The sequence below is a fragment of the Schistocerca cancellata genome, chromosome 7, assembly GCF_023864275.1.
Source record: "Schistocerca cancellata isolate TAMUIC-IGC-003103 chromosome 7, iqSchCanc2.1, whole genome shotgun sequence".
NCBI classification, from domain to species: domain Eukaryota; kingdom Metazoa; phylum Arthropoda; class Insecta; order Orthoptera; family Acrididae; genus Schistocerca; species Schistocerca cancellata.
Window position 1 is genome coordinate 528145380 of NC_064632.1, and position 19301 is coordinate 528164680.

Consider the following 19301-nt stretch of genomic DNA (forward strand, 5'->3'; position numbering starts at 1 on the left):
CTTCACCCTCTAATAACCCTACCACAAAAAAGGTCAAAATTTAATAACGATTATGGTGTTGCTCACGCTGCTAAATACTCCATTTTCGGGCAACAACAAAATTATTATGTGGCAGGTGTCATTAGAGCACAGTTAATAAAGTCATTTCATGTAATAATGAATAAACTAGGAACTCATCTTTTCGTGTTGCCCACTCTGGTCACGTTGTAAAATCATGGCTCAATCGTCGAAAATCTAGGTGGTGATGATTCCAAGCTCGGATGCAAATAGGCCTAGGTTTTATTCTGCGATATTCAAAAGTTTTGTAGATGCGCTTCACAAACCATTTTTGAAGATTACACTTTTGCAGGACAATGGTGATGTAAAAAAGTAATCAGCACTCCGAATTTAAGTTACACTTCTTCTTTATTACTTTTGCTGCAATATCACGTAACACACAAAACATCACCTCACAATATAAAACATACTTGAAAACATCTTCCTCACTGTTAAAGTTCACATTTTATAAGCTGACTACGTTATGCGTCTTTCCAACATGACGTCCAAGACCTGACCTTCTCAAGGTCCGACTCTCTAATAAACTAATAATCGCTTACGCGCCCAAAAATCGGAGTTGCAAGTACGTCAAAGATCAAAGTGACAAAAGAAAGAATACACATAAGAATAATATCATTGCAACATAAACATATCGACGTATCAAAGTACCTCTACATTAATGAAATCAAATTTGAATGTTGTCTCAGAAACATGTTAACTACTTTACAGAAACACAGTAGAATATTACTGGTATCGAGCGGTTCAGATGAGGTGCCGTAATGGTTACGTAATTCAAGTACCATTACAACCGGTCGCAGGTTCGAATCCTGCCTCGGACATGGATGTGTGTGATGTCCTTAGGTTAGTTAGGTTTAATTAGTTCTAAGTTCTAGGCGACTACTGACCTCAGAAGTTAAGTCGCATAGTGCTCAGAGCCATTTTTACCATTACAACCCGCACGCGCGCTGGGCCGCTATTTCCGACTGCGCTTTTCGTTCGTCGCGAATGAGAAGCCTGTGGCCCATTTGTACGGCAGGGGCACTGGATGTCGCCGTGCTCTATGACTTCATAGTCTCAACCCTTGGCGCCAGCGCTTTTGTAGCGAGTCAGAGTATATATTGGAGAGCCATTGCAGCAACACGTCAGTAAGCACCTGAAGATGACGGGCAATTGTCTCGTCGAAATATTGTGCAGCTTCGACAACATTATCCGACGCGACGCCCGTGAAACAATGAAGATGTTACTACGTCGGGAAAGTCTTAAACAGCGTGTGTTAGATATTACTCTGCAAGTTCGGAAAGACTCCCCAGCGTGCTATTCTACGCAGTGACGTCAGAAACTCGGCATGCTCAACGCTCAACGTTCGGATGCCCAGTCCGTGTGCCGACGCCTCTAATCGTCTGCGCATAGGTCACACCCCTATTACGAGTGGCTTCTTGCCGAGAGAGGACCTTCCAGTATGTAGTCCTTGTACCACACAGATCATTTTGAGCCACATTTTACTAGACTGTGTATCATTGTCAGACCAGAAGGTAGTGGCAGATTTGCTGATCAGACCTGCCCTCTGTTTCCAACGACTGTTGTCAGATTTTTAAAGGTCTGTGAGTTTTCCAACATTATTTCCAAGACCTTAGGGAGACGTGTTAATGTGTCAACGGGTTGACTGGCTCACACAAGTTTCTTATAAGTGGTCAGCCGGTCATGTTCGTGCCGTTGTTTTAGCTCCTCTGTCGTGTTACTTGTGTTTTAATCCCTGGTACAGTGTCTTTCAACCTTGCTCCATAGTCTTACGGCGTGTAAGATATTGAGATTGTGAGTCAGAGCATGTGAGGTGGGACTTAGGGCATGAGTGTCGTTCCGTAAATTCCATTTTCACTGTGTGTAACAATTTCACGATTTTATCTACATTCGTTTCTGTTAACATGTGTCATGACGCTGATAACCTCGGCGCCGAGCGCCTTTGAAGTCGAAACATACATACACACACACACACACACACACACACTGTTGTAAAGTCGTTCATACAGACTAAAAAATTTGTAAAATAAATTATTAAATCATATACTGAGAGAGGAAGCTGATCGCCACATTAAAGAAAAATGCATGTTAAATGGAAAATACACTTACTTGTTTGTATACCATATTTACAGCCCGCTTGTTACGCACAGCTTTTCCGAATTGACACTTCGATCCAACAACAAGCAAATGCGACTATGCTCTGTGGAAGAGAAAATACATGCATAAACATTGTCTTGGCCAATAATGAAACCATACCTACCAAGTGACACTTCACTCTCTTTTCTAGTTATTTAACTGGTGCACGTAAACATGTCTTTTATCTCTAAAGGTGTGGTTATACCAATTTCAGTCACACATACTAAAGGAACCACATCCTATGGTAAATCAATATACAGATACATTGCTTGGAGTATTTATTTTGCTACTGTCGTACATGACAGAATAAAAAAAATATTCTGTCATGTATGATAATCGCACATCCTGTTCACTCTAGGTTATGACACTGAGTACATTAAGTACTCTACAGTACTTATCAAAGAACTTAGCACAAAATGCTTTTTACATGTGTGGAGGACCCTCAGGAGACAGAGACATAGGGAGAAAATGGTGGGAATCCGGAGCATCAAGAAGAAAAACAAAGGCTGAGACGATTCTATCCAACCAAGATGTGTGCTCGAGTATGATGAAATTTCTTAAGAAAACTGCGGGTGTAACTGCTCCAGAGGCCTCCGATGAAGCTCTTATCCACGCGTCTTTAGTTTCTGAAAGAGAACCAATTTCAGGGTCGAATCAATCTGATACTCTTAATGACATAGTATCAGAGTTGAGTGAAACTGCTGTGATCCGAGCTGTGAGCCGAATAAAGACTTCAAAAATGATAATCAAGAGCAAACCGTACATTTAAGAGAGTCATTTATGGAATTAGATCTGGGAAAGCGGGCATTTCCGGTAACCGATTCGCAGCGTCATGATTTAATTCAAAATAGTCCCCTACAAAACCTAGAGAAACCTGATGAAAGTCACCCCAAAGATGCAAATAAAAGACTTTTAATAAATTTCGATTTACTAGGAAATTGACTAACAGCGAAAGCAACATCGCAGATAGCTTACTCCATTTCTCAAGACAAAGTCTCACCAAAAGGAACTGAACCGGGTATATCCCAGTTGTTTGCTGTAGAAAATTTTCGTTTAACACAAGGCAAGAGTTTGGGTGCTTCAGCTGCTGTGATGGATAGAAGTGCTTATTTTGTAGACTGTGCATTTACAAGGGGCAGTATTTCTTTTTTAGTAGTTCTAAACATTCTGCGTGCTGGTAAGGAGACACCAGACCACACATGACATGTAGAATTCAGAAGAGTTCAGTGAGACTAGCGATGATATAACCAAATACTTAATGATTTCAGCGTCAGCTCCACTGCACTCCCTGTAAAAGAATCTTAATACTAACTAAATTTAGTGGAAGGGGTTCAAGGTTTTCCTATTTTTAGTTAGCTGGTAAAATAACGTCGGAAAAGCAGTTAAGTTTACCATTGGAAATTTTATTCTACTCACAAAACATCGTTTATAAATTGCACTATTGATAAAAGGAAATGTTTTAATACAGGATGATAAAAACCAACTGCGTTCAACAAAAATGTGGACGAATATTCCCTGAATGGGTTTCAAAGTTCTACAATGGATCGAAGGATGACCTATGCCACATCACATCTATAATCTAGGTTTAAATTAAGTTTCACAAAAGAGAAAACTACAAAATGGTCTACAGTGACCCTCAATTATCTTTAATTACTTATCTAACTTGTCGTAAATTACAGTGGCTGATGTGGCTTCTCAATAACTATATAACAGAAAAATCATCGCGTTTCAGATTTTTACTTCAAGTGGCAAATGTGAACACCATAAACTTTAATTGACGATCGACACTAGTATTACGCAAAAAGGGGTTGTAACAGACGAGACTTCTGCAGTTCTGAGTGAAGCCTTATGCGCTCAAAAATGCGGCATCGCGTGCGTTCATTACCTTGTCGGTGTTCGTCAGGGGGCAGCGGCCGGTGCAGCTCCGTCCAGCTCGCCCTCTCGAAAGCAACTCTCTCCTAACTTCTCCTTACTACTATTTACCGAAGTTGGTTTGAAAAAACTATCTGGCTGTGTTTTCATCTGACCAATCAGGGTCTGAATGTTAACCTTAAGCTCCGCCTACAAAAATTCTGTCTATCCAATGAGAAACGTTATACTTTTCGTGGTGGGGCAATGTTTTTAAAGTTTGCAAGGTAAAGGAGAAGCGAAAAAGTCTCACGCTAAAACTTGCAGCTGGTGTGGTCCTTTTAGCGTTATTGTAAGATCTATACTGTTCTTCTGGAGGGCTCTATCTTTTAACATGGGCCGGGGGGTGGTCCTAACGTAACAGAGACGCGAAAATGTCTCACGCTAAAACTTGCGGGTGGTGTGGTCCTAGCAGTTAGCTGGCGACGTGGGTGTCCGTCCGTCCCTTATCGTAGGGCCTTCCAGCTTAACACGGTTCTGCTCTCGGCTTCTGTTCTCGTTTCTCCCCTCGTAACTGCGTCTGTCTCACGGTGGGAAGGTATGACATGCATTTCGGCATTCTTGTGTTAGTCTGTGGTATTCCATTTGCTCACTCGTTACTCGTATTACTTTGGTTAATTTAATGTCAGGATTTATTCGGAGCTATGTGACATACTACTTGATTTGCTTATCATGTCAGGGTTTTCATGGAAGGTGTTGGATTTGCCTGACACCTTACATAGTGTAATCTGATTATGCCAAGAGACACTGCGCTTATGTGAAGTATTATTGTTATTACTTCATAGACTGGGCAAGGACCAGGGCGCTTATTTGTGGTCGTTGTGAGCAAAAGCACGTAGGGCAGCTACGTAGGGCAGCTACGAAAGATGTTCTGACACATGTGGGTCTGAATGTTACGTTTGAGTGCGGAAATGTTGCCCGCTGTGTTGGTGATGAACACATTCCACAGGTATGACGTCACCATTGTGCCTGGGTGAAGGAGGAGGGGGTTTGTGGCGACGAGCCAGCAGCGATCCGTGAGTTATGGCAAAGAAATATTCACGAACAAGGTCAGTTGATCTCCAACGCTGTTCAATCTGAGATCCCAGTAGCCTCCTCAGCGCCCCTGACATTGAAAACTCAGTGACGGCGCTACGCGAAAACTAAACGTCGGCAGTGAATCAGCTTTGCGAGTCCCCTTTCGGTTTCCAGTCAGAAATAAAATGTTTAATTAAATCAGCTGAATTATACTCTGACAATAATTATACACAAATTTTATTGTTATAACGTACACGGATTTTTGCAGTGACAAAAATTACATTAAAGAAATGCACATTAAAGTAAACGAAACTTCCGGCTTTTCATCCCACAGATTTTTTTTTTTTTTTAAAGATTACGTCGTAGTTAATACCAGCCGCTATTTCCGCTTCAATTGATAGTATTGACAACGCAGATAGTCTTTCTTGGAACATCGTGCTTCTTAAATATGTCTTATTCAACATTAACTTTGAGAAACTTCCCTCGGCAGAAGCTGTACTGACCGCAACAGTGAGCATTATGCCCTAAAATCGTCGTTTCTGTCCTAGCAGCCTCCGTTTTCTCTAAGTTCATTGTCATTCCCACATTCTCCAATTGTTGTAAGCTTCTTCTGTGATGGGCAAATATTCTTTCCAATGTCACTATCGACAAACTGATAGCGTCAACATAATTCATCACATCACCTTCCTTCATACTTCTTCTCCCAGTGTTTGAGCTAAAGGGCGTTTAATGCGAATGGTGTCACTTTAAATTGGTAACATCAGCCGTTAAAGAGAAGTGCCGTGCATTTGCGACAACTACGGTCCAGGCCCAGCTGCCTAATTTAGTAACGCACGCCTTGAAGCTAGTTCTCAAACTTCTCAGGCTCATCCCTTTGTGGCACAAATATTCTACTTAGTGCTCGCACATCAGTCACAAACCTACGATGCCTTCGTTATTGGAAAATACGTCCAAGGATTACAGTATCAACTAACTGATCTGTCAATTATGGGTTCTTTCAGCAACATTTGAGTTTCTGCTTCTACTAATGCACTCTCCAGTAACTGGATTGGGTTTTGTTTTATTTGAAGAAATTCACGGTCTAAAACTTTGAAATCCGAGTACTTTGCCAATTTTCTTGTACAAAAGAGGCTGCCGGCCGCTATGACCGAGCGGTTCTACGCGCTACAGTCTGGAACCGCGCGACTGCTACTGTCGCAGGTTCGAATGTGTGATGTCCTTTGGTTAGTTAGGTTTAAGTAGTTCTAAGTTCTAGGGGACTGATGACCTCAGAAGTTAAGTCCCATAGTGCTCAGAGCCATTTGAATCATTTGTACCAGAACAGAGGCTGATTTCCATCCAAAATTTCTACCAATTCGCATCGTTGCACCTCAGGCAGTTCAGCAAGTTTTTTACCTCCTGCTCAATTAGATAGTGCATTAACTTCGTTAGTGGCGTTATCTCATCGTAATTACCTTCTTTAGCCGGCCGGTGTGGCCGTGCAGTTCTAAGCGCTTCAGCCTGGAACCGCGTGACCGCTACGGTCGCAGGTTCGAATCCTGCCTGGGGCATGGATGTGTGTGATGTCCTTAGGTTAGTTAGATTTAAGTAGTTCTAAGTTCTAGGGGACTGATGACCTCAAATGTTAAGTCCCATAGAGCTCAGAGCCATTTGAACCAATTTCCTACTTTCCGCAGCATTAGTCTCAAGATTACCTGAGACACTTCTTTCTCTCATTACATACTTTACCTTCATTCCTGTATCAGCAGCAGTCTGTTTGCGCTTTTCTGCAAACCTCCTGAAACTATGATTATTCTATTGTTCCTCGTCGTCTTTGACGAGCAGCTTCCATTTACTAAAATCAAGACTAAATTATTTCTCTGTGAGAAAGCGACTCCCACCTCAAAACTAACGCTTAGCTCTTGGACAGTCAACACTTTCTTTACATATGAAACAATCCTGACTGCTTTTAGATAGACGAATTGAGTACTTTTGTGTTTATACAAAAGAAATAAAGGCAGCGTGGGTACGTGAAAATATTAGCTGACGTATTCTACTTACTGAACTATTTTAGAGACTTGACCCACACTGAATGTAATACAGACAGAAAAAGTAAATCTTAATGTTCGTATCTATTTACAGAATGCTTTTAAACCACTGAATAAGAATTTTGCGTGATGAAAATGCTTTTCTTTAATATGAGTATTACTGTCAGCAAGATTTAGGGAGTAGTCTAACGATATTTGTGAATACTTACAGCACGTGTAGTTAACTACTGTACTTTGCTATTTCAGTGGAATTTTTTTTATTTGCTATTGTGAAACATTTCCATCCCGAAAAAGTGTTCCCAAATTTACCTGCGGGAAAATGCAAGGCGTTTAGCGCAGTCTTCATAATCGTTAGATAAAACCGCCTCCGATTTTGAACGTTATTAGAGCTTTACCCATTATTGGTTTACTTTTGTTCCCTGTGACACTAACGGTGATGATGCACTAATCTCACTACCTGTCTCTGCCAAAATAGGAGTATCTACCTTCATTCTGTGTATCTGAGTCGCCTGCCGCGGTGGCCGAGCGGTTCTAGGCTCTTCAGTCCGGAACCGTGGGACTGCTACTGTCGCAGGTTCGAATCCTGCCTCGGGCATGGTTGTGTGTGATGTCCTTAGGTTAGTTAGGTTTAAGTAGTTCTAAGTTCTAGAGTACTGATGACCTCCGATGTTAAGTCCCATAGTGCTCAAAGCCATTTGAACCATTTAGTACCTCAGTCTCAAAAAGATGCACTCACATTCAGTGTGTATGATATTGCTTTGTGTCACAGATCTTGCCTTAAAACCCCTCTGGTCTTCAAATTTTATGGTCGCGATCTGCACTGACACGTTCTTGATGTTCAGTCTCATCGAGCCCGTCAAGAACTTCTTTCAGTTTTCCGACTCTTGATATGTAACCACACATCCTCCACAATTATTCGTTTCTGCCAATCAGTTTGCTAACCTCCTTTTATAGTTCATAAATTTCAGACAAGCCTTTCGCTAGTGCTCTCCGTGTGTAAATTGATCACAAGAGCAGCCTGCATACCCAAGTAGGGGGAAGACAGATGCCATCTATAGGTAAGTTAAAGAGAGAAAAAGTAAGCAGCTATATGAATGTCTAGAATTCATGTACATAGACTGAGGCAACGAGTGGAAATTTGTACCAACGGGAAGAATCGAACCTAGGTCACCTGCTTACTAAGCACGTGCTTTAACCACTAAGCTAACTTGGCACTGCCGTTAAGACGCGTGCACGAATTACTCTGGCACGCCTCCCTCCTCCATCCAAATTCTCATTGCCGTTCCAGTCTACTTTAAATTCACCCTTCTACATGAACAGAATTGCCGAGGCTGTCCATGTTCCGGAATAGCACCTCATCATCAAACGTAAATGGGTAATCCAGCCTGAAACTAACGTGAACATGCTTTACAAATGAAATGACATAATTTCAGAGATTTTACTAGTCTCACACAGATACGAATTTAAAGTATACTGGGGCGGCAGCGAGAATTTGGATCGAGGATGGAGGCATGTCAGGGTAATCCGTGCAGTTATGTGAACTGCTGTGCCAAAGTTGCTTATTGGCTAACGCACCTGACTGGTAACCCTCGAGACCTTGGTTCGATGCCCAGCCGTAGTGCAAATTTTCACTTCAACACGTTACCTTCCACTCAGAAATCTGTTGCACGCAGCGACTGTTATATTGACTTGTAAATAATAGATTTCAGCTATCAGCCGTCCTTTTTAAATTTTATTGGCACATATAGATTTCAGCTACAAACTAGCCATTTTTGATCAAAGCTTCGTCCACCGTTCATTGAATAGTGCATTGAGAATGGCTAGTTTCTAGCTGAAATCTAGATCTGCCAATAAGATTTAAAAAGGACGACTGATTGCTGAAATCTATTATTTACAAGTTAAATTTTCACTTGCTGCTCCAGTCTGTATGCATAAAATCATATCTGCATGAGGTCAGTAAAGTCTCTGAAATTGTGTCATTTCATCGAGAGTTCAGGTAGCATGCCATTGCTTAGCAAAAATCGAAAAGCTGAAAGATACAGGGAATATTTAGAAGCAGTTGCAGCCCCTTAACCTTCTAAATACGTAGGGCGCTATCACAGGGTATCACAGCCAGATGATTCGTAATATCTCTCAACTGAGGTGAGAGCAATGATCGCTTGATTACGATACAAAATGCACTGTGATACAACTATACTTGTATTAATACTTCCTCGTCACACTCTTTCAGTCAGTGTGCCACGAAACAGCTGTCTAAGGGTAGAGCACCTTTGCTACAAATATTTGTACTGGATACGCTACAGAGAGCGATTCAAACATTACGCCGAGAGCGTGTCGTCAGTGCAATAGTCGGCGAAAGAGGGTTCAAATGGTTCAAATGGCTCTGAGCACTATGGGACTTAACATCTCCGGTCATCGGTCTCCTAGAACTTAGAACTACTTAAACCTAACTAACCTAAGGACATCACACACATCCATGCCCGAGGCAGGATTCCAACCTACGACCGTAGCAGTCGCGCGGTTCCGGACTGAGCGCCTAGAACGCGAAAGAGGGAAAGTCCATATTACTTACTTCATGTTCATTAACTAAATTCCTGGAAAATAATTCAAATTGTTTTACAAGCTACCTAGTACAGTTACCTTTATCTGCAGACCGGAAAGAAGAAGTGAAGAGGAGTGGAGTTTCAAATGAGAAAATATCTCTACTCACATGGGGGCTACTATCGTATACCAAAAAATAGAGCTATTGCCTCCTTATACAAAGGTGTGCCATTTTTACTTCAAAAAAGTTAGCTACACTTCTTCGTGCAACGGAACTTTTATTCTCCATTACCTCTCTAATTATCAATTTAATAAACACAAACTGTCCACATTTTTGAACACAGTTACCATTCATAATTGCTGTACACCAAAGTCTACCGTCAGATTTCTTGTAGCCTTGCATCACCAGTTCTCCACACTAATGCCCACAACGTACGCCGTGCAGTAATGAAAAATAAACTTGTAACAACCAGCATTTCTCATGCCACCCATCAGTATATTATTTAGAATTTTTGGACAGTTGTAACAAGCTGCTCAATATCTTAAATCTTTCTGTAACATTACTCAACTGCATTTTATTATTTACTATTTGATTATCAGAATAGTTCTCAAGAATCTGGGCTTGAAAATTTAATTTCTGGTTCACTGATTCTAACTGATCTTCCTGTTCAGATGGTAACGCATTATTAGGTTTCACAAAATCATTATCTTACCCATTTCTTGTATGTCCGTTACATCCATGTGAGAGTTTTGTACCACTCTATCCCCATCTGTGAATATGAGCTTGGCCTGTTTTCAGGTCTATTCTCTACACTACTTATGTCAGTTTCCCACTCTATGCACAACTATCGAGAAATTTGTGTTTCGGATAGGGGTTCATCCTGTATTATTTTTGTTTCTTCATTAATTATTTCCCTGTGCCTAAATTATTATTTAGTATTGGATTAACACTTTCACTTACTGCTGGAATGTTTACTAACTAATTTACCATCGTTACCTGACAACTGTTCTCAGAATCTTCATAGGTTGTAACCTCCTAAATTATTACTGTATCAACGTTTTCGTTTTCTACAGGACAAGTTTCTAATCTGTTTGCGCTCATTAGGAGAAGACTATGATAATTGTTCTCTTTATTTAGTAGATCTTCGCCTATCAGTTTATCAACAGTTTCAGTCTCTACTGGAGTGGTTACTAATTTATCTACATTTACTACCTGATAACTATACTTGCAGTTCTCAGAACTTGAGTATTCACTACGTAATGCTTCAGACTCTCAAAACTTTCTCTATTCTCCAGCTTCTCACTAAAATCAACAATATTCTCTATCTTCTCTTCCTGTTCCTTAATACTCTCTTCATATCTATTACAATCTTCATCTACTACTTCCCTTACTGGTTCGGCAGTGCCATTTCGAACTAACATGTCCGTCACTGAAATTGTATCAGATTAAACAATTTTACCAGGCAATGAACCACAGTACATTCATTATTTATCTTTAAACATGATAAACTTGTCCTTATTTTAAATGGTGTATCGTAATTAATAACCTAAGCGCATATAGTTGAAAGTACGCTATACTAGAAGCAACAAATTCTCAGTAAACATGAGGTCTAAAACACACATCGTAAGAGCTATGAGCACTTGTTCATCTTCGATGTTGTTACACAAATCTGTTACACTGTCTTCCGTACTTTGGGAGGAGGTCGAATCAACGAAAACACGAAGAAAATGCTCGTGGCTCTTATTCTATGCCCCTCAGAACCCATGGACACTCTTTTCTTATTTTGGTCCATACTACCACATCTCATAATATGGAAAGAAGAGAAACTGCGCTAGAAGGGACTTCTTTCACAGTATCAAAGATGAAGACGTGCTCATGGCTCTTAAGGCACGCGTTTTAAAGCCCATGTTTACTGAAAATTTTTTGGTTCTAGTATCGTGTACTTTTAACTGTATGCGTTTCCCTCATTTCTTATGACTCATCCTTTTTACAGGGAGTTTGCTTTAACTTGGAACAACTAAATGTCTAGAAAAATATGATTGGTTCGTAAAAAAAATGTAGCAGGTGAGAAGGAGTCATCTGTAAAGTTCAGTTTTTCCGGTTTCTGCAATTAACAAACGACACATTTGATTGTACATCACATTTTCAATAACAATATAAAATTTTTTCGAAATTTAAATGTCAAATAGTAGCAGTTTAATTGGTGAAAACAGTTATGTACTGTTTAAAACAATTGATACTTTTGTTAAAAATTTAAATCAATATTGCTAATTTGGTCCTAGAAAAAGCTTCTACATTTAGAAATTGAAACGCCTAACCGTGAAAGTTCTTCTGCTCTAAATACTTCTGAACGATTCTAAACAGTTCACATTTTTGTTAAAAATTAATTTTTGTTTCACAAATTTGATTGTACAATTAAACTTTTAAAAAGACCTTTAAATGTGTATGAAGGTTTACATTTTTATTGATAAAAAATGTAGCATCGTACGAGTCAGTTACTAATTGCAAAACCAGAAAAAATGAGTTTTCACCTCGAAGGGAAAAATGTTAGGGGTAAACTCTAGGTATTTTTTGGCGTAGAATCGAAATCTGCAATAAAAATGGGAAGAGGGATCCCATATGAAAACAAAAAGGTGACCCCCTCACGGTGAGCAGGCAGGAGCGGGGCTGATTTAGGGGGTGTCCAGTTTCAGCACGACAGACGTCCCCTTTTCAAATATTAACTGTTTATGTACAACATTATTTAAAATGCGCATTTTTCGAGATATTTAGCTGTTCCAAGTTAAACCAAATATCATGTTCACAATGTGGATCACAATTAATAGCGAAAACTGGCACGTGAGATAGTTTACAGTAACAGAAGCAAAACGTTGCAGCAGGCATGGATCCACAAAGTAGCCGTTTAAGAGGCAATTTCCAAAGTATGGTTACCAGCAACCACTGACATTACCATATGAAGCATTCTCCTCGTTAGTACAAACGTGTAAAGACATCAAATGAAAATCCAACACCCTCCGTCTCCCCGTCCCCCCCCCCCCAAAAAAAAACAGGACCACCAGACACCACACACTTTAAGACATATATCCCATTGAGAGGTGAGACGATCCATTCCTGCTTTATTGGAACGCGGTCGGCCATTGACGGATTCACAGACGCACCCACTCTTTCACTTCCTCGTCCTACTGAAACCGACGTCCACGAAAGTCTTTCTTCAAGTCGCCAAAGATGTAAATATCACACGGTGAAAAATCCAGGTTGTACGGAGGATGTTTCGATGTTTCTCAACCAAATCTCTGAACGTAGACTTCGTGTGATTGGTAATGTTGAAGCTGGCTTTGTTACGCAACAGAATGATTCCGTACGACAGCATTTCTAGGCGTTTTGTTTCTATGGCGCGTTGCAGTTTCTGCAAAGTGTCTTTCAAGGCGCTGCGCATTGATGGTGGCTCCACGCTCGATGAATTCAACGAACATAATGCCCTTTCACTCGAAGAAGGAGGTCGTCACAACCTTACCGGAACAGCTTCGGATTTCTTTGGAGGCGGAGATGTGGGATGTTTCCACTGTTGGCTTTGCCGTTTTCCTCGGGCTGTCCTAATGCTGTCGGATAGAAACATACTTTTGCACAACAATCCCCGCCCCCACACTGCCAATCGAAGGCTACGCTTCAGCGATTTCGTTGGGAAAATGCTATGTCCTCCGTATTGCATGGTGTTTCACCGAGTGATCGTCACGTCTTTAGTGGCCTGAAAAGAGATATACGTGGAGGTCGGTTTCAGCCGGACGAGGAACTGCAAGAGGAGGTGCGGTTGTGTATCCGTCAGCGGTCAATGGCTTTCTACGAAACAAGAATTGATTGTCTCATGTCTCATATATGTCTTAACAGGTGTGGTGATTATTTTTTACTATAATCGTTTCATGGTCTCTGTGTGGCGAGTGTTCGGTTTTAATCTTACTGCCCTTCATAACTGAAATGTAGACTTTTCGAAGTCCCCACATATTAGTAATTATTTCGTAAATAGGTAGTTATCGAGCCCACGTTTACCGAAAGGTTTCAGCGTCCCCTATCATTTACTTTCATCCCTATTAGTTATCCCAAAAAATTATGACACAACCTGTATAGAAAACATAGAGCTGTGGCGTCTCAGGCGCCCCGCTGAGTTTGATGCCCTAAGCTGTGGCTTGTGTCGCGTGGGACTTAAACCGGCGCTGCTGGGATCGCATGACAAAAACTGTGAAGCGCTTGTATTATTCCAAAACTGACTTAGCCTCCGTTAGATGGCATTTCTAAAAGATTTATAGAGAGATTATCAACACCGCCTTAAGGCTTTAACACTGAAATCGGCTCCCCTGTTGCCAGAGCATCGAATATCAGGCACTGTATTTGTAACAGTTGACTAAAGCCATCCCTTGATGACGTAACAGGCATCTCATGGAAACAGCGTATATTGAACCTAGAAATAAAGTTCCGTAAATTTCAAACTAATGGGGTGAATGAAACTTAAACGAGTACTTCTTTCTTCCCAAGAAAGTGTTGAGTATTTAGTTCACATACCAACTGACGATGTGTTTAAGCCAATGGAGGATTATACAGAAATTATCCATAAATTATCTTCACAGACAAATGTTAAGAAACGGTAAGCGTATCTGATAAAAGTGATTTACCCTAAAGGGCTCTCCACCACCTGAAAAGACTCATCAAGAAAGGAAAAAGAAACTGAATTATCACAAAATTGCAACAGAGTGTTCCAGTTACCTTGCGTTCAGACTCAAGTCTTTCCACAAATACCCAAGGAAATCGTTTCGTCTTAGCAATGGGCATATGTTAAAACAGAAACTGTGCGTAACTCATCACTGTGTTCTGATAATTTTCTCCTTTTATGATGCCAAACTCATTACTTTGCAAGACATCTTCAGTTTATTCCCTTGACATCATCTGAATTAGGTATAGATCTACCGCCCAGTACAGTAATGGAAATCACTGTGTAGGCAGGCATACTAATAAAGTGATAGTACAGTGTCTGAAGCAAACTCTGTCGGATCAATTAAGAAAGTAGTAGATACATTTAAGACATAAGCAATCCTGACGCAATTACATAGTATCTTTCATAACATGAGTAACAAAATAAGTTGCTTGCAATTTCTGGATGGAAACTAGTATAAAGGCAGTCACTGTCCTGTTATGTTTTGCTTTGTTAGTACTTTGTCCAACCCTCATTCTTCCTAATTACTTCAGAAATTCTGTACGCCACTGATTCTGTTAGGGTAAGTAGCTCTAGTAGTGATATTGTTATGTCTTCTCCTCGAATCGCTCTTCTCAGCCCACGTACGTCCTCAGATTGTCTTCTACTGCAATGAACAGCATACCCCAATGATTTTCTACATCGTTTAAGTCCTGGCTACGTGTGGGTCAGGGCAACACATCAATATCTTCATCTTCAAACTATTTTTTGGTCTTGGCAGAAACATGCACAGATATGTTATCTTGTTGAGAAGTTAGACTTTTGTCCTCTGGGTATTCATTCTAATCAGTCCTGTCTCTAGCATCTCAGTGTACATGTTAGAATTAATTTTAGTGTTCAGGCAAGAAATACGTTATATACTCTTAGCGCAGAAGGCTGCACAAATAATAACACTTTCACCAACAATATTTTTGCTCGTTCTTACCTGTTGCTCTGTTCTCAGAGCATGCCAGTAATACCGAAATCCATCCTGTCCATCTCAATTAAACTTCTTCCATCACTGAATATCACTTTATCCCATTATGAAGTCCATGACATATGTCTGTATAAGCTCCAATGTAGCCTGCTTATGTTTAGATGTTAGGGCAGGTTTCTGCATTTGTTTGCTGAACGCAATACGTTTGTCATATGACAAAATTTATCGTGCACGTCTGGCAGTTCTTGGAAACTGCAAATCAGCAACAAGTTGCGAAGAATAACGGTTTGTAGCCCTTGCTTTGGACAGAAGTAACAGTCCCGACGCCTCAGATAATTTTGTACGTAGCCTATATTTTCCGTTCTGTCGGTACCTTGCGCCCAATCTAACGAAATAATGTCACTGTACTTAAACGGTTGAACGTTTTAACGATTTGACGATCAGGGAGTCCCATTGCCTTGTGCGAACCGACTTTTGTTTTTTCATCACATGATATCTGTTTTCCGCGATGTATTGTCACAGTCGTCATTTATGTTCACAATACGCACTGTCACTAATGGTGTACGTTTCCTGTCTACGGTTAAGGCACAAACATCCACACTAACATCGCACGAAACCGGCTACCTTTATGCCGAGTTCCATCCTGGGTCAACTGAATTGTTAATGTCTTGTTGTGTACTGTATTAACGACATCAAATGTGATACCATTTTACTGCATTTGACACTATACCAGATCTAATGTTATTGCATATACACTGTGCACAGCCGTTCCAACCGACATTGTTAGTTTTCCTACAAATACCCATACTTCTATACTGATTTTCACTTCTGTAGTGACTTACTAGAATTTGTGCTAGACCAGCTCTCCATCATGGATTTCCCGTTGATCGAGAGCGGTCGCCTTAACCACTTTCCGTGCACAATCACTGGACTCACCCACACTTCCTTGCGTCACGCTGTGTTCATCCTTACATCGTAGCCCACTGAAACCACCCACTAATGCTCGCAGCGTTACTTGGATACCCGTAACAAGGTGAGTGAGACAACGAGGAATTGATACCAGTGTTTTATCGTCGTGTGCCCGCCTGGGCTTGTAATAGCTGCATGTATTTCTGGTAGAACAGACAAATGGTTCAAATGGCTCTGAGCACTATGGGACTTAACTTCTGAGGTCATCAGTCCCCTAGAACTTAGAACTACTTAAACCTAACCAACCTAAGGACATCACACACATCCATGCCCGAGGCAGGATTCGAACCTGCGACCGTAGCGTTCGCGCGGTTCCAGACTGCAGCGCCTTGAGCCGATCGGCAGAACAGACAGGTTTGTTGATCCACAGCTGTGTTAAATACAATGTCAGATGATTTACACTCAGATTTTGTTCCAAACAAGTAAGAATGGCCCTGGCAGTGCCACTATGTGGACGCAAATCAGGTTTGCTTTAAATACACGCTGTAATGGTCGTGAGCATTAGTTACCTTTGAGATTCGACGCGGTGGGTTGGTGTTAGTCAAGAATGCCTTTAAGACGAGAAATACGCCATTATCAATACCTCACTGAATTTGAACGAGGTCACGTAATACTGCTACAACAAACTGGATGTTTCTTCTGGGATGCTGCTGAAAGACTTGGGAGGAATGTAGCCACTGCACGTGACTGCTGGCTACTATCGTCACCAGAATGTACAGTAGCAAGAAGACCGGGTTCAGGACGGCAACGCAGCACTAGTGAAAGGTATGACCACCGAGTTCAGCACATGCCTCTGGCGGATCGTACTGTATCTGCAGCAGCAAGCTGTGTTGCAGATGGCATCACAGTGTGACAACGTACTGTTGCAAATCGGTTACTTCACAGACAGCTTCCAGCCAGCGACTAGTAGCTTACATTCCACTACCATTTTCGACTTCAGTGGCGTCATTGGAGACCAGAGTGGTCTGTTGTGTTTTATGATGAAATCTTGTTGTGTCTAGGTGAAAGTGATAGCCGTGTCTTGATTGGTAGCAGACAAGATGAGATGCTGCAACCAATTTGTTTGCATTCTAGACATACTGGACCTACACCTATGATCTGGGGTGTGAATTCGTATGACAGCTTAAGCACTCTCGTGTTTAGCCCCGCAAAGCAAAACTGTACATCAATGTGGTGATTAGATCTGTTTTCGCTGCCATTCATGAACAGCAATCCAGAGGGTGTTTTCCAACAGGATAACGGTTGCCCACACACCGCTGTTGTAACCCAACATTAACTACAGAGTGTCGACATGTTGTAGGCCGGACGCTGGGGCCGAGAGGTTCTACGCCCTTCAGTCAGGAACCACGCGGCTGCTACGGTCTCAGATTCGAATCCTGCCTCGGGCATGGGTGTGTGTTCTGTCCTTAGGTTAGTTAGGTTTAAGTATTTCTAGGGGACAGATGACCTCAGATGTTAAGCCCCATAGTGCTTAGAGCCATTTTTTTTCTTGACCTGCTCGATCGCAAAATATGTCTCCCACGGAGCACATATGGGACATTATTGCATGACAACTCTAGAGTTATCGACAAACAGCATTAACCGCCTCTGTATTGACAAATCTAGGGCAACAGGCATAGAACTCCGTGCCACAAACTGGTTTTCGTCATCTGTATAACACAATGCAACCATGTTTGCATTTTTCCATTCAACATCCTGGTGCTTAAGCCGGTTATTACTGTACCTGCATTTCACATTTTCAATGGCTTATCTCGCACTTACATTAACCTGTGATGGTTAAGTGTTCATAGCTTAAATATGTTACCCAGACAAACGTATTTACCAAACTAATCGTTCTACATGAAGTATTTTTTGTGTTGCGATTTTTATCGTCAGCGTACTTTCGAAATTATTTCGCTGGAAATTTGGTTGCGACTTGTAGTAGATGAGTACCTCATATCGCTGATGTCAAGGATTTCGCAGTCACCGAAATAATTTCTAAAGGATACCGCACAGCTGTGGGTAGTCAACAACGTCTGTTCGTTCAGGCATGGATTTAAACATTTCCTTGTTTTATGAGTACTATTCTGTTCGAAAAGAACAGTACATTTGTTTGCCTGCTATCTGGTTGTTAAAGTTCCCTTCATTGAAATTCGATGTCTCTGGTTTGTGAAACTCATACTATAATACATTTTCACCTATTTACAGCATTTTGCAAGAAAAAATATCAATATACGTCGCTACTCGGCAAGCTTCACTCCTAAACTCGGAATGTGTTTCCCCTCTTTCCTTGATTCAACTGTCGACAGCTGAACATTTTCTTAAAAGTTGTTAAGTGAACTTCATTTTGACCAATTTTTTAAATTTTAAATTATATTATACGTTACAAGACGCCTTTGTTGATTTATTTGTCAATGTGAACTACAAATTTCGTTCCGTGGGCTTCCATTCACTGATACAGTTTGTTATATTGGTGTTAATATTCCCTGCTCGCTACGCTGCTACAGTAAATATGTTTGTTCTCATTATTTTATACACTTGTCAGAAATGAGAGTGTCCTGTGTATTTTCTGGGTATTTTCCGAAGCCTTCGAGTATGAGCCTAGAAAGAAGATAAAAGAAATAAATGAGAGGGGCAGCTCCATTTACTATCGCCGGAAGCCGCTTTCAACGGGTTATTACCGAATATTATGATGAAGCAGTCCTCTGGGGCATTGTACCTCCATAATCCTTCGCTGCAGAGCCGATCAGAAAATTGCATCTCCAAGTTCGTTGTGCTTCTGAGCCCACTCGGCAGTTATAATACATAGCGAAGTGGAGATACTCATTTGTAGATGTTTAGTCACTACCGGCCTACTGTTACTGCTGAATACGTGTTTTTGCACGGAAGTTTATTCGTCTCTGTGTTACGGCGACATTCGTTTGTCAAATTATCTGTGACCTGTATAGATTTATTAAAACATTTCCAAAGATGGTAACTGTAAGGAACACGCCATCGAATAAACAGTAGTTA